At 37.2% G+C, this 17,988-nt stretch overlaps 1 protein-coding gene across 1 annotated transcript in view; it reads right to left on the bottom strand.

The window, feature by feature from the left end:
* Positions 1-17,988, bottom strand: part of SHC3 (SHC adaptor protein 3) — a gene marked incomplete at its 3' end in the record, with an annotated part of 141,516 nt that overhangs the window by 102,698 nt on the left and 20,830 nt on the right. The window lies entirely within an intron of this gene.

Here is a 17,988-nt window from a genome sequence, read left to right as displayed (position 1 = left end):
ATGTGATATTAATCTCCCATTCAGTCATTTTTCTTTTGATGGCCAGTTTCTACATTTTACCTAAAAGAATTGTTACTGTAGAAATATGGTAATAATTACTGTGATCACATGTCTATCCTTTTCTGTATGGCTTTGGAATGCCCTGTCTTGCTTAAGAAGGTCTTGTGTCCCTAGATTCTTACAATATTCTCCCAAATTTTATTTTAACAATATTAATCATTTATCTATACATTCACTTTAATGTTTTTCATTTACCTTTTTTATCGATTTGGAATTTGTCTATACAGGCTATGACATGAATTATAATACTAGCCTCCAAATGGACTATTACTTATATCAGTACCACTGATTTAATAATTCATCCATGTCTTCCTGGATTGATGTGCCAATTTTGTGGTATATCAAATTCCTATTTCTGTATGGACTTTTACCTAAACTCTATTCTATGTCATTTGTCAATTTCTGTGTCTCTTGTATATATTTTTCCTTGAGAACTTTAAGATCATTTTGTCAAGTTCTCCTGCCCTCAAAAACTATTTGGATTACGATCAAAATTTCATATATTACCTTGAAGAGAATTACATTTATTATTAAGTTTTTGTATCCATAAACATTAGAGTTGTTTCCATTTCAGATATTATTTACCACATTTAATAAGACTATCTAATTTTATTTTATTTATATATATATATCTCCTACACTTTTTTTCTTCAGTGTATTCTGAGGCATTATTTTCTAAGTTTTGGTAACCACAGGGAATGAGAGTTTGATTTTTCCATCCCATGTCTACCTGGTTTTTACTACATAGAAAATTCAATCAATGGGCTCCAGAGATGTACAAAACTGAAGAATTGTGAAAGCCTGGACAATGGAGCCTAGAAAACCTCCCAGAACTGAAGACAACCTCCTAGCGCCAAAGAGATTAAAATACAAAAGAGAGTGTACATTTGTGGAATTTAGATGCAGAAGTCCCTGCATCAACCTCACAGGAATTCCAGGAAAAGAAAAGAAAAAAGTAGAGGGAAAGAAATATTTAAGAACAAAGAGAGTAAAATTTATAGTATTGTAGGGAGGCTACAAGGCTCAAGAAAAAATATGAAGAAAGATCCACTTTTTTCATATTTCAGTACAAAAGGACCAAGAGAGAAACATTCTGAAAACATTCCATGAGGGGGAAAGAAAATAGGTTACTTACAAAGAAAGTTCTCTTTCAGCATCAAATACATGAAAACAAATAACATCAGAAGACTGAGAAGTACTAAGCCAAGAATCTTATATCCATCCAAACTACCATTCAAGTGGGAGGGCAAAACAAAGACTCAGAAAGTTAACCACCCACAGATGCTCTCTGAAAGAATTATTCCAGGAAAATGGGAATACAAGAAACAGAAGGATGTGGGCTACGAGAAACAATGATATGAAAAGAATCAAAAAAATTTACAGGTATGCCTTATGACTTAATAATTATTGATGCATAACTCCAAATATTTTTTTTACAATGATGGGGAGCTAAAATCTCAGAAGACCTCAACAGGGCTGGTAGGGGACAGATCAAAAAGAGTGGTTGAAGAGGATGAGGGAAGCTTGCTAAAGGCAGTTGTGTTTTGTGAAAGTAGGGCCAGAACAAATTCTAGGTAGCAGTAGAAAAATGTAAGTTTACATACATGTGTAAGAAATTGTAAGGCACTATAAAAATAAGAATGAAATGATCAACTTCCAAACTAAATAGCCCCACCAGCAAAAAGAAGGAAAAAAATTAAAACGCACAAATGAAAGGGAAAGAAAAAACATTAAACAAAACATCAGTGATAGGTCCAAACACCTCATTGGTCACAACAATCATGAATGGATCAAACCCACTAATTAAAAGTCAAAGACTTTCACACTGATTAAAAATATGTGTGTGTACTGATGAACTCAGTGGCAGGGCAGGAATAAAGACGCAGATGTAGAGAATGGACTTGAGGACATGGGGTGGAAAGGGAAGCTGGGATGAAGTGAGAGAGTAGCACTGACATATATACACTACCAAATGTAAAATGGATGGCTAGCGGTAAGCTGCTGCATAGCACAGGGAGATCAGATTGATGCTTTGTGACCACCTAGAGGGGTGGAATAGGGAGGGTGGGAGGGAGGCTAAAGAGGGAGGGAATATAGGGATATATGTATGCATACAGCTGATTCACTTTGTTGTACAGCAGAAACTAACACAAAACATTGTAAAGCAGTTATACTCCAATAAAGATATAAAAAGGATATATGTGTGTTAAATAAACTGACAAAGAAAATACTAAGAAGATAAAACAGATTCAAATCAGGCAAATGCTAACAAAAGAAAGCAGGGAAATAGTATCCCATTTACAATCAAAAGAAACAAGAAACATGAAATAAACAAGAAATTTGCGAGATTAAGTTGAAAAAACCTTTAATGAAGGATGAGTAAATTTTTTAAAACCTGCTTATATGGAAAGACATACCATGATTTCTGGATTGGATGATTTAATACTAAAAACATGCCAATCCTCCTCCAAATTCATCTATAATTTCACTGTGATGTCAATTAAAGTCCCAACAGGACTTTACCCCCAGAACTAGAAAAATTAATTCCAAAACTTATATCAAAAAGGAGGATCCTTAAGAACACAAATTTCTGAAGAAAATAAAAATGAAAAGTAACTGGTGAAAGTTACGTGACATTGACATGGGAATAGACAAATCATGCAAGGGACTAGAATGGGGCTGAGAAGAAAAAGGTATACAGATCTGTGGGTGTCACTAAAGAAAAGATAAACCAGTCAGCAAGTGTGGGGATTTGACTAGCTGTACATTAGGAAAAGATCTATCTAGACAGCCCTGCCCACAGCTGTTGTGTATGGTGTATAAGGTGTGTGTTATGTATGAAAGGCATGCCCTCTCCAAAATGCTCACCTAACCCCATGCACAAAAGTAATCACAAAATGATTAAAGAGCTAAAGCTAAGAAATAAAATTATTGAAACATTACAAGAAATAGAAAATTATATTTCTATCAAAAGACCTAAAACTCAAAGGCCATAAGTGAGCTCATGAAAATTAATCATTTTTGAAGAAAAAGACAAATGATATAAACAATATGAAAAGGCAAGTGAAAGATTGAGAAAAATCCAAAACAAACACAAAAAATTTAAGCAAGCCCATCAACTTAATAGACAAAATGGGCAAAGGATACAAACAGAAGATTCGCAGAGGAAGAAAGACAATTGGCCAACACGCATCTGTAAAGACGAGTGCCCAGATGGATGGATCAGAGAAATTAAAATAATACCAGAAAGAGATACAATTTTTCACCCAGCAGAATAGTGAGTTGGGTGAGGAGGCAGGAAAATGGGCCCTGTCACACATTCTTGTAACAGTGTAATTTGGTGAAAACTTTTTGGAAGACTATTTGGAAGTATCCATGGATATGGAAAATGTGCTTGCCTTTTACCCAGTAATGTTATTTGTAGGTCTCTATTCATGCATAAGTGCATGAAATTGTACATGCAAAATATTCATTACTTCATTGCCTCTAAAGAGTGAAAATTTGAATCCCCTCCTCAAATGTTGATCAATAAATGTATAGTGAAACACTTAGGGCACATCCAAACTGTGGTTCCAAAAGCAGCCATTTTTAAAATGATTTAAGCTTAGTCTCAAAGAAACACTGTTACTTCCTCCACATTTTACTGGTTAAAGCAAGTCACAGTGTCAGTCCAGATTCAAGGAGAGGGGACCACTTAAGGGTGTGAACAAAAGGATGCTTGGTTCACTGGGTCCACTTTTGAAGACATAAAGGCACAGAGAAGAGACAAAGATGGCGCAGATACTGCTGGGGAGAGCAGTGGGAAGGAGGAATGATTAGGAAGGAGTATTATCCCTGAATACTTCTACATTATTTAGACATTTTATAACAAAAACATGTTCATTTATTAATCATACAATTACAAAATGAGGAAAAAATAAAAATATTTTCCACCAAAAGAAAAAGACCATACTTAATAAAATTGGACCTCCAAGCTATGATGTAGAATTGATCACAAAGTGATTAAGGTCATCTGGTATCTCAAATTACAAGGGATCTGGAACAGCCCTCCTGAATCTTCTGGAGAGCTACCTTGTTCTGGTAATGCAATGGAAAGTGAAGTGGTTAGTGAAACCAGCCACACCTCTCAGGTAGGCTATTCCTATCATGGGCGTCTTTGAATTCCATCCCCAAGCCTCAGCAATTGGTCAAGGATGGGTGTGTGATCCCAGGCAGGCCAAGTCACAGACCTGGGAGTTTTGGTGGAATTGCCTGGACTGTCTACTCTCTAGGAGTCACAAGCTCCAACGCAGCTTCTGAGAGCTGCACTGATAACAGTAACTGTTCCTCAGTCCCCATACCTTTCTGGCCAGAGGAGTTTAGAAGAATTTATGAATAATTAACCCTGGTGATTTCTAGCTTCAGGGCCTATTAGAGGCCCCTTTCAAATTTCATTTGGAATTATGGTAAACCCAGGCTTGAATTTTCAAGCATTGCCCATAAATGGGGATGTTGTCCATCTAGACCTGAAGAAAAGTCTATTATATCTTCAATATTTTGTTAGCCTATTGAGTAATTTGCCTTTTAGGCTTCTGGTACTGAGCAAAGAAACATCTATTAAATGACTGTAAAATGCTTAAGTAATAATTAAATCATAGCTATTAATAATATAAGCATTTGTTTACTAACAACAGGTAACAAGACCCTACATCATTCATGCCACAATTAATAAACACTTATCTGCACCTGTTAGGATGCTCAGGTAGAGAGAATTTGAACAGGTATTGTGACTTTGAAGACCTTACAGTTTCTGGTCATCCTTTGACAGCTACACCATGTGGCAGCAAAAGAAATGTGCCAGAGCCAGGATGAAAGACAAATTGCTAGGAAATTGAAGGAGAGACCACGAAGCACTGTCCATGTGAACTGTTAATCTGAGGCAGTGACTTTCTATGTGTGGTCCCCTGTCCAGTAGCAGCATCTGGGAACTTGTTAGAAATACAAGTCCCTAACTTACTGCAAGCTCTCTATGGATTTTGATGTCCACTTAGGTCTGAGATTTATCTGTATAAAGACTGATCTAACTTTCTGAACTTTCTTTATCTGATCAGTGTTGTATGCAGGCTATGTAAGTTCAAATCTTGGTTTTTCCATTTAATAGTTGAAGGCTTAGTTTTTTGAAATAAATCTCCCAGAGTCTTGTTTTCCTTAAACAAGAATGGTGATGTCAATATCTATGTCCTGAATTTGCCACGAGTATAAAACTCACCTGTAAAGTATTTCACATAACTCCTGGCATACATTTGGCTCAAGATACCAGTAATATTATTTGTACACTTGAGGCCAGGTTCCTAGAGGTACCTTTATACATGGGGCTGAGGGCTCAGCTACAGTTCATACTTAGCTAAAAATGGCATATGTTTCAGTGTGTTTTATTTTTTTCAAACTCCAGCTAACCTTGAGGGTCCCAGGACTTTGTGGCTTTTGGCTCCTGTTTTCTGCAATAAGCCTTGGACACAGCCCCCAGGTAGGGTCTCAGAACATCCCAAATCTTAGGAAACTGATGGCATAACATTGGTAAATGGACTTTGTGAAAACCCACGTTCACAATATTAAAATAAAGTATTTGCAATTGTGTCTGAAGAATTTCTCCAGGAAACAGAGGAATATGGGCAAACAGCACTATTATTAGCAATAATAACTTAAGAGCTCAGAATAAAATCAGATTTCTGGATGAGAAACATTAAAAGCAAAAACATCTAGGGTTGGAGACAGAGTTCCTATAACAGAAATAAGTGTCACTGATAGAATAAACTGAGCCAGCTTGTTCAAGAATTCAAAGAAATTTTTTTTAAAAGGAGTTCAAAGAAATAATGGGGTGTGTAGGCAAGAATCCAGAGCCCTCAGAAAAAGAACTGCAACTTACAAAGATCCTGAAAGAAAACTCAATTCAATTTGGGGCAGGAGGAAAATAAGGGAAAATGTTGTGCCTTCAATACATAAGAAAAGAGCGATAACCGCCGATAGCACTAAGACAAAAGCCATTATTTTGTAAAAGAGGGTCTTGATAAAGACGTTTCTTGGCAACTGTGTGCCTGCGCCAGCTACAAATGAACGGAAAGGGCAGGAAGCCAAAAATGAGTTGGGAAAGATTAGTCACAGGTCTGTCACCCTCCACTGATTCTGATGGCTCTCTCCTCACCCGGAGAGCCAGGAGCTGCCATCTCAGAGGTCTACAGAGACCTGGAGACCCAGAGCCTCGGCCGTGAGTGTCTAAGGACAAGGGGGACATCAGAATTGTCCTAGCAGGCGTATTTTTCCTTGCCCTACCAGGAGTTTTAGGGAGGGAAGGGGTCTGGGGGATGGGGACACATTTTGGAGCCCGAATTGCAAAACTTCCCCATGGGATGCAGGAATTTAAGGACTGAGGGACCGGGTCCTAGAACAACAGAAAACTGGACTCGCAGGAGGGCTGAGAGGCCAGGGAAGGTTTGTAGTGCTCACTGAAACCTGCCACTCTGAACCGACAACTCCCAGGCCCCGAAATTTATCCCACTCTTGCATGTTGCTTGGGCCCTCTGAAACCTGAGGGGCAGAGCCTCTTGCACAGTTAGAGTGTAGTGTGCTTCACAAACTGGCAAGCAATATTCAGATTACAAATACGCTCCTCACTCTTCGGGGAGACAGAGATACCACTGTGCCCACCCTCAGGGCATTGAGAAACACCCAGACTTTCAAAGCTGTGCCCACCCTTCTTGGGCCTTCAGGGGGAGTTGGGGTTGTTTCCTGAGCCTTAGTGCTTGTTCTTCAGGACCATGGGCAGATCTGAATTTTCACCGTGAGGATCCATCTGCAAAGGACGGTATTTAAAGAAAGATAAAGTCTAGCTTGAAATTCCATCAACCTGAGTAATAGAAGGGTAAACCATAAAAAAAAAAAAAAAGTCTGCAAATGTTAAAAAAAAAAGCAGGGCCATATTGTCTTTTTTTTTAACAATAATAATCTAGATAAATGCCTTCTTTTTCCTCATATTTTCTCTGCCTAATCAAACACACATCCACATTTCTCTTTCTGTGTGTGTGTGTGTGTGTGTGTGTGTGTGTGTGTATGTGCTTATATTGATAAAGGATACGATACACACCTGGCATGCCACAGGGAGTATGCTGAAGGAGAGAAGTGGCCTCGTACTTTGATGTTATATCATTAAGGATGGTTGGATTTTCATGTGTGTGTGTGTGTGTGTGTAACAAATACAAAAAGAGTAGATGCATTAACCTTATAATAAAAATATTTTTAATCTGTACAACCACATAGAAAATAATTTTTCTATACATATAAAGAGGCTCTGTTCGTTTGCTCCAGAAACATCATTGCTGAAATTATAAGGAATGTGTCTTAATGATCCTCACTCCTAAAAAAGCTTCATACACAAAGATGCTTTATCAACTATTATTTACTATAAGAACAACAAAGACACAAACTAAACCGTCCTCAGGAGACGAGGGCCAGTGTGGTGAAGCTATTGGATGGACTATGTCATCATCACATATTTATGAAGACTGTATAAATACTGAGAAAAGAATGCAACATAGTCAATTTTTAAAAACTATATAGTATGATAATAACCCGGTCTTTCAAAAGCTACATATAAAAAATGGAAGTAATTATACCAAAATGTTAATCATTAAGAGCAAACATTTATTAAGCACTCACTATGCGCCACACATGGTGCTGACCATTTTGAGTGGTGATCCTTGCACACAACAGGTGCTATCCCCACACAACAGGTGCTATCACTAGCTCCATTGTACAATGTGGAAACGGAGGCAGAGTATGAAGAGGGAATTTCCAGGACATACCCAGGTGACCACCAAACATGTGAAGATATATTCAACTTCATTGGCACTCAAAGCTATGCAGTTTAAACCGCAACAAGAAATTGAAAATTGGCAAAAATTGCAAAGTTTAATGACATTAGTGTTGGTGGAAATGAGATGAAACAGTGCTTATTTACTGTTGGTGGGACCGTAATTGGTACAAGCATTTCAGAGAATGCCTCAAAAATTTAGATGTGCACTCTTCTCTTTTGATACAAAACTTCTCTTGTGGAAAATTACTCGAGGGAGATTCTCACACATTTTAGGAGTGGACATGTGCAAAGATTTTTACTGTGCGATTGTATTAGAAAGAAGTTAAATCATGGTTGATCCAAGAAGTAATTTTTTAATGGATCTGTTTTTGAAAAATTCCCAAGGCAAGTAAAATAATAATAATAGTAAAAACTTCGGGAAAGTATGAAACCATTTATGTTAAAACCAAAAAAGGAAAACCCACAAAACTACATATTCCTAGTAGCATGTATGTCTGCATAGATGCATGTATATGCACAGACAAAAAGATCTGCAAGAACAGGCAGCAAACTGGTAACTGCAGTGATCACTGGGAAGGAATCTTATACCTGACTGTTGTGAAGAGGGACTTTTGCTTTTTCACTCTATGTGACATAATTTTTTTCAGCAAGAATGTACCCATGTATTACTTATGCAGTTACAAATAATTACATAAGTAAAGGGCAAATGAAATAAACCATGCTTAGAGTAATGGTTCTCAAAACTGAGCATACGTTAGAAGCACCTGGGCTTGTTGAGCCCAGAGTGCTAGGCCCTCCCCATCACAGAGTTTTTGACTCAGTAGGTCTGCATGGGGTCTGATGCTGATATCTGGTCAGAGGCCACACTTGGAAAACCAGTCCTTAGAAAGGTGAAATGCTGATCTTACAGGGTCACAGAAGAGCCAAGATTTGAACCCAGATCATGTCATATCGGACCCAAACTCTTGATCTCAATCACCTGCTGCCTAGGGATAACTTTATGTTGTGGGATTAAAGGGGATTTGTTTTTTGACCATTTTTTAAAATATATATTTTAAATATACTTATTGGGTTTTTAAATATAATATCAACTCATCCTGAAAATCCATAAACTATATTTTCTATATTTTCCAAAGTTCATAAGTATTCATTGCTTTGGTAATTTTAAAAAAATTATATAACAAGCTCCCTTTGTCTCAGTGAAGCATCTGACAGAGACAGGGACTTCCTGGTGTGAACCTGAGCTGAGCTTCAAACAGGACTCAGCTCTCTGGGGTGGGAAACAAGCACTCACTCCATTTATGATGGGCACGCAGAGCTGGCAACACATATCCTTTCCCTAACAGTGGGGCATCACCCCAAAATACAAATAGGCTTAACTAAGCCAAGGAAATTAAGAAGGAAGTGCATTCATATTATGAATGAGAATTTTTTTTCTGTTTAAAAATTGATAAAAGTTCTGGATGATGTTAGCTGCCTGCATGCACGCTGCAGCCTCCCCCTTCCACTCAAATTCCCAGTACTGGCAGAAGAGCTATAAAGAGTAGGTGAATCCCTAATTACAATGGAAAGCAGAAGAAGGGGCATATCAGTGGACCAAACACTGTGTGCACAGCAGAGGACTGACACAGGAACAATGATGAGCACAGACAGCATCAAGAGGATGTTGCCAAGAGAATGCCTCGTTCAGGCTTCATCCTGGTTCTTGAGCTAACTGCTTACAGGGGGACTATGATTACAACGACTGACTTAGAGTAATCAAGACCACACCTAGAGATGGGCACAGTTCCTGAAATCCATTGCTGCTACATATGTGGAAAGAGCAAATGGAGACTGAGGAACCGACCACACTAAACACCAACAGAATAAAGGTACAAAGACTGGGGATGAGTAAAAGAAATTTTAAAAGACATTGAAGATAGATTCAGACATTTCAACACCCATCAATATAAGATGCAGGCATCAGAATACAGAGAAGTAATAGAGAAGACTCAATTTCTCCTTTGAAATGTTCCAACAAGTGCTAAGCAAGATTAAAAGAACAGGGAATTCCCTGGTGGTCCAGTGGTTAGGACTCTACGCTTCCACTGCAGGGGACATGTTCGATCCCTGGGCGGGGAACTAAGATCCCGCAAGCCACACAGTGCAGCCCCACACACACACAAAAAAAAGACTAAAAGAACAAATGAACAAAAACTCCCAAGTCTTGGTGTAATGTCAGAACAAAGATAAAGAAGAAATTCTAGAAAGTTTGGGAGTTGGAGATGAACATTCAATTACTTAAAAAAGAATTAGACACAAAAATGTGAAGGTAGTTAATGCCTTCTGAACTGTGCACTTAAAATGGTAAATTTTCTGTTTGTATATTTTAACACAGTTTAAAATACATACATACATGAATACATAGATAAAAGAATGAGCAGATGGACAGTAGACCTCTCATCCACAATTTCAGATACAAAAAGACAATGGAGCAACATCTTCAAAATTCTGAAGGAAGATAATTTTTGAACCTAGAATTCAACACCCAGCTAAACTACACTGTGGAGGGGGACAGGTAGAGAACATTCTCAGATGCACATAGATTCAGAAAGTTTACTGCACAGAAACTCCCTTGAAAGAATTACTTGAGGTTGTACTCAGCAAGAATTAAAATAAATCCTAGAAAAAGAAATGAGAACTAGGATGCAATATTTAATAATCAATGAAATTAACTGTTAAGTCTAAACATCTTATGGCTGCATCTTAATATAATAATAATCTGTTCTATGTAATAATCTGTTCTAAAGTTCTATGTAGACATGGAAGGTAGAAGGAGCATAGCAGAGGGAGGATGGCAATGAAGAGAAATGAAAGGTGGTGAGGCTCTTGTCTCCTTTGGACTAGAATACTGACTAACATCAGATACTAAAGCTAGTTTAAACTGTGCATTACATTTTAAGGTAACTTCAAGGGGAAAATACACAATTGAAAGGTGATCGGTTTCATTAGTCATCAGGTAACTGCTCATTGAACCACAATGCACACACTACACACCCACTCTAGTGGTAAAGTGGAAAATATAATATCAAGAGTGCGGGGGGATGTGGAGCAACAGGAACTCTTTCACTGCTGGCAGGAGTGTAAATTAGGGCAAACACTTGGGAAAACTGTTTGGCATTTTCTTCTGAAACTGAATATGTGCATACCCTGTGATCCAGCAATTCCACTCCAAGAGAAATAAATCCATCTGCCACCAAAAGAAATGTATGAAAATATTCATAGTAGCACTATTCATAATAGTCCCAAACTGAAGGAAAACCAAATATCCATCAATGGTATAATGAATAAATAAATAGTAATATATTCACAAAATATGGTGATTGATGGTACAGCAATGAAAACTGAAAGAACCTCAACTATATGCAACAGCTTATCTCTGTAATTGACAAAGAAGACTCTTCAACCACGTCATTCATTCTCTAAATGTTGGCAGAGCCCCCACTCTGTGCCAGAACTAGTCTAAGCAGATGGTAGGACACGAGCGAACAGGATAGGTGAGGTCGTGCACTGACTGAGGGTCCATTCTAGTCAGGAAAGTAGGTAATAAATATAAATAAATAATTGTTCTATCCTTCACCTGCCTTTTGGGCTTCATGCACTAACTCCATACCCATACTCCTCACCAAACTGAATTTTTCATCACCGCCTTCTCCACCCCACCTTCTCACACCTCCTGTGTCCATATATGCAATGAACTGCTTCCTGCAATCCCTTCTTTCCTCCCCTCCCTTCCACTTCCCCTTCTCAGATCCCTTCCAATCCTTAACGATCCACATCAAATATCAGACACCCAGAAAATGCCCCTCCCCCCTCAAATAATAACATCCCTTATTGTATGAGAGCGCTATTTGTGTTCTGCTGCCATGGACCTCTTTGCCTGTTTGCATGATGCCTTTTCACCATTTTATCACGGCACAGGATTTGCACAGAGAATGTAACAAAGTTACGCTGCCAAAATTAAAAATGAAGAAAATTTAAATCTTTAGGGCTCTTTGTCATTGTCATGCCATCCCTCCCTATCAATTCCCTCACATCCCAGGATGCCTCCAAAATGTCGAGTTAGTGCCCTGCATCATTGTCTCCTAAACTAGTGCAGGCTCTAGCACCCATTTACACATTTGGTCACCCAGAAGATGCTGCAGGATCGTGTCTTTATTCCTCTTTGCATTCCTAATAACTCACCTGGAATGGGTACAAAATAAATGTTTGGTGAATGTATTCACTAAAGGCTAACGAAGTTAAAGATGCTTTCAACATCCCTCCAGTAATCAGAACTAGAAAGCTTATAACACTTCATTTGATAATGCAGAAATCTCATGAATCATAATTTTTTCATTAACTTTTCATTTCACTTATTAGCACCAATTTACAGTGGTTTGTGATATGTAATGTACTTGAACATTCTCTGATTGTGTTTCCCTGAAATTATTCTGGAATTTAGATATTTGACTGTTAAATAAGCCTTTTCACTTAGCTATATTAATCCAAGTGGGTGTCTGAGACTGTGTATTTTAAGTTAAAGAACAATACGAAAAAACAAGGTGGGGGACAGGAATGCTGATCCCAGCAAAGGAAGAGAGGAGTGAAAAGCACAATAAATATTTGTGACAATATTCTGTAATTCTTTCAAAATAAAAAGTTTTTTAAAAAATTCAGGAATGGAGAAAAGAAGACTATAATAGTATTGCTATAAATTTCAACATTTTCTCCAGTTTACCTAGGTGTCAATTTTTCCCCATCTAGAGCAGTATCCTGGAAATGGATACAGGTAACATTCAATTGGGATTACAGGTGCATTTCCTAAAAGGCCAGCTAATTGATAGTTTTCCAATTGAATCACATACTTAGTTTCCCAATGACTAATTACAATTTTTAAATGAATATATATTCTATGAGTTAGCCACCTAATCTCTAAGTCTGTATGTTAACTGGCATGTGTTCTTTTAAGCCGAGTATGCCATAATTACACAATTCAACATGTATTTAATGCTTCTATGTGCCAAGTGCTACAATATAAAAATGAACAAGAAAAACCACTGACCTCAAATTTCACTCCTCTGTCTCCCGTTCTTTTAAAAGCATAAGAAGACAGTTCTAAGAAAGGCACATGTCACTTTTGCTGGCTGGCGAATGACAAAGCCTTGTGAAGCTTTGCATATTTCTGCATTCAGCTAGATAGACAAGAGTGGACTTTGGATTCATACTGCCCTAGGTTACAGACACACCTCGTGGTTACGTGAACTGCAGCAAACCACTGAGCCTTTTTGAGTCTCTTTTTCCTCATCTGTAAAATGCGATTATTGTGAGAAATACACGAGACAGCATGGACTTTAAACAAATGGCATTAATTAAGCCAGGCACAGTGAGTGAAAGCTACCTATACTATATTCAGAACACTGATTATTCATCCACAACACACTCCTGTGATAAGTATTTCAATTGGCTTTTCATAAAACTTGTACCGATTTATACATCTGCTCATGGTGTGTGAGAGCCCTTTCCCCTCCCTCTTTGCCAACTCTGCAGGATGTGATTTATTTTCATTTTACTATTTACCTGAAAATCATAATTTTTACAATGAACTTCATTGCCTCGGAAATGAGATTTTATTTTCATTTTAATGCCTAGTCTCTTTCACCTAATCTAAGGAAATAATGAGGGGCCCATCAGAAAAGGCATGGCCCCTCCACACCCCCCTCCTGAGACCTTTCACGCTGTGCCCTGTTATCTAAAACACTTTCCTCCTTTCTTCACCTAGATGACTGCTCTGACATTCAGACTTCACATGCTTGATGAAATCAAGTCCCCTCTTCCCTCTGGCTCATTTTATTTAACATACCCACATTTTTAGCAATTCTGTTTGATTGAGATGTAATTCATCTGCTATAAAAAGTCATCCTTTTAACATGTACAATTGTCATTTTTAGTATATTCACAATATTGTACAATCTTCCCCACTATTTAACTCCAGAACATTTTTGTCACCCCCAAAATAAACCTGGGTAGAGACTCATTAGCTGTCTCCACCCTCTCTCTACCCTAGCTCCTGGCAACCACTAACCTACTTTTTATTTCTACAGAATTGCCAATTCTGGACATTCTATATAAATGCAATTATAAATATGTGCCCTTTTGTGTCTGGCTTCTTTCACTTAGCATGTTTTCAAGTCTCATCCATGTTACAGCATGTGTTGGTATTTCATTCCTTTTCCTAGGTGAATACTATTCCATTGTATCCATTCAGCAGCTGATGGACATGTGGGTTATTTCCACTTTGGGGCTATTATAAAGAAAGCTGCCATGAACATTCATGTAAGTTTTCATGTGAACATATGCTTTCAGTTCTCTTGGGTGTATACATAGGAGTGGAATTGCTGGGTCATGTGGTAACTCTATGTTTAACATTCTGAAAAACCACCAAAACTTTTTCCAAAGCAGGTGTAGCATTTTACATTCCCATCAGCAACATATGAGTTCCAATTCCTCCACATCTTCACCAACAGCACTCGATATTGTTTGTCTTTTTTATTTCAGCTATCCTAGTGGGTGTGAAGTGATATCTTATTGTGGTTTTGATTTGCATTTCCCTAATGACTAAAGATGTTGAGCATCTTTTCATGTGATTACTGGCCATCTGTATGTCTTTTTTGGAGAAATGTCTGTTCAAATCCAATGCTCATTTTTTAAATTGAGTTATTTTTGTCTTTAATGTTGAATTATAATAATTCCTTATATATTCTGGATGTCAGTCCCTTATCAGACATATGATTTGCAAATATTTTCTCCCATTCTTTGGTTGTCTTTTCACTTTCTTGACAGTGTCCTTTGAAGCACAAAAATTTTCATTTTAATGAAGTTCAATTTATCTATTTTTCTTCTGTTGTTTATGCTTTTGGTATCATAGTTGAAAAATGATTGCTTAATCCATGATCACAAAGATCTACCCCTATGTGTTTTCTATGAGTTTTGTGGTTTTAGTTCTTAAAGTCTTTGATCCAGCATGAGTTTATTTTTATATATGATGTGGGAAGGGGTCCAACTTCATTCTTTTGCATGTGGATATCTAGTTGTCTTAGCACCATCTGCTGAAAAGACAATTCCCTATTGAACAGTGTTGGAACCTATGTAAAAAATAAATTGACCATAAATGTATGGATTTATTTCTGGACTCTCAATTCTATTCCATTGATCTATATAGCTATACTTAAGCCAGTATCATATTGTCTTGAAATCAGAAAATGTGAGTCCTCTAACATTTTTCTTCTTATCAAGATTATTTTGGCTCTTCTGGGCATGGCTGCATTTTTAAATTATTTGATTAGTTTTTAAATTGTCTTTATTTGATTTTCTTGTTTATTTCATTTGTTTCTGACTTCCTAACCAGAATGTAAGCTCTATGAGGCAAAAGACCACAACCGGTTTTTTTTATCCCCAGTTTGTACCCTCTGAAATTGTACAGGGCCTGAGTATAAACTCAGTGCGATTTACTGAGTAAATGAATGAATGATTGAATACACAAGCTTTTATAGTGATAAATATTGGAAATAGCCTAAATATTAAAAAATAAGAAAGTGTTTAAGTAAGTTATAATGCTTTAATGGGATAGAATATTATGCAATCATTAAAAACCATGTCTTCTAGAGAATTCCCTGGCCATCAGCAGTTAGGACTACCTTTCACTGCCAAGGGCCTAGATTCAATCCCTGGTTGGGGAACTAAGATCCCACAAACCACACGGCGCAGCCAAAAAAAAAAAAAATGTCTTCTAATAATATTGAATAATTTGGAGAATCATTGAACCTGATCTCAATTTTTCATAAGTAAAAATAAAGGCTAAAAATCATCATGGAAATCTTAATAGCAGTTACTATGAAAAATTGTGATTACAGGTAAGTTTAATTTTCTTTATCTTTTTCTCTAGTTTCTACTTTTTCTGCAATTAGCATGTATTGCTTCATAAGAGAAAGCTAAACATTATTAACTAGAAGTATCCATATTTAGTAAGGTTGTGTACAGACTTTTGGATTTGCAATAAAGGTCAGTGAATCTCTTTTTAGGATTTTGTTGTTAGTGACACCGACACCTATTGACTTGAATGGCTTCAGGTTCTATGGAGAACTGGCACATGTGATGAACTGTTCTCCAGAAATCTGAATTAAATATGTGGGGCATAAAGTACACTATAAACGAGCTCCTGCCTGAGTCTCATCTCTGACTTGGTGAATCATCACTCAGCAACCTGTGAGAACCCAAAGGCCCAGGGCAGGCTGTGAACTTCACCTCTTTCATCCAAATCCCCATTGGGTGACCCCAATGGTGAGCACATGTAAGGGCTACTATACCCACTATCAAATAGAGTTCAAATGTCATCAACTTATGGAATGTGTGGCAACTGTTTTTTTGTTTGTTTGTTTGTTTTTTAAATTTTATTATTTGGTTGTGTAGCGTGTTAGCTGCGCCACTTGGGATCATCATTGCAGCATTCGGGATCCTTCGTCACGGTGCGCAGGCTCTTCATTGTGGCGTGCGGGCTTCTCTAGTTGGGGCGCATGGGCTCTAGAGAGTTGAGCTCAGTAGTTGCAGTGCGTGGGCTTAGTTGCCCCATGCATGTGGGATCTTAGTTCCCTGACCAGGGATCAAACTCACATTCCCTGCATTGGAAGGTGGATTCTTAACCACTGGAGCACCAGGGAAGTTCCTGTGTGGGGACTTTAAATTCAAGCAAAATTCTGTTCCAGAAATTTTAGGTTTGAAAAATCCTTTAGAACTGCTGAAGTTAGCTGTGGTCCAACTATCTTAGCAAGTTGATCACAAACTCTTGTGTTCAAGAGCAACTTCTCTACAAATAACAAATGTTGGAGACAGTGTGGAGAAAAGGGGATCCTCCTACACTGTTGATGGGAATGTAAAATGGTGCAGCCACTGTGGAAAACAGGATGGAGGTTCCTTTAAAAACTAAAAATAGAGTTGCCATATAATTTAGCAATCCCACTCATGGCATATATACAGAGAAAACTGTTAATTCAAAAAGACACATGCACCCCAATGTTCATAGCAGCACTATTTATAAACCAAGACATGGAAGTAACCTAAATGTCTGTCGACAGATGAATGGGTAAAGAAGAGGTGGTAAATATATATCTATATATAGATATAATGGAAATTTACTCAGCCATAGAAAAGAATGAAACAATGCCATTTGCAGCAACATGGATGGACCTAGAGATTATCATACTAAGTGAAGTAAATTGGAACAAAAAGGACAAATACTGTATGATATCATTTATATGTGGAATCTAAAATATGACACAAATGAACTTACTTATAAAACAGAAACAGACAGACATAGAAAACAAACTTATGGTTATCAAAGGGGAAAGGGAGTGGTGGAGGGAAAAATTAGGAGTTTGGGATTAGCAGATACCAACTATTATATACAAAATAGATAAATAACAAAGTCTTATTGGATAGCACAAGGAACTATATTCAGTATCCTGTAATAAACCATACTGGAAAATAATATATGACATATATATGCATATGTTCATACATATATATATATGTATATGTTCATATATATATATATATATATATCACTTTGCTGTACACCAGAAACTAACATTTAAATCAGCTATGTTTCAATTTTTTAAAAAAGAGCACCTTCTCACAATTTTCAAGTCAACCATGCCCACTCTCCCACTTACATAACATGGCATGTAATTCTGTCTGGTATTGCTATGAAATAATTTCAGGTTCCAAAATGACTTGATTTAGTGATGCTAAAGTTAAGATTATTTGTTATGAGTTAAGATTATTTAAAGTTAAGATTATTTGTTATTTATATATATATAAATATATATATATACATTTTTTTAAAGGAAGAAGGTTTACTGACTACAAAGAATTGACAGCATTTTCTGTAAGGTAATCAAATGAGTCATCACATTTGTACATGACGTTCTTCCAAATGAATGCGAAGATGCTATTGATAATGCTATTGATTGCCCAGAGAAAGGTTATATTTCAGTAACAGAAAG

This window comes from Stenella coeruleoalba (genome assembly GCF_951394435.1).
Source record: "Stenella coeruleoalba genome assembly, chromosome: 7".
NCBI classification, from domain to species: Eukaryota; Metazoa; Chordata; class Mammalia; order Artiodactyla; family Delphinidae; genus Stenella; species Stenella coeruleoalba.
This window is presented reverse-complemented; position numbering and strand designations above follow the sequence as displayed.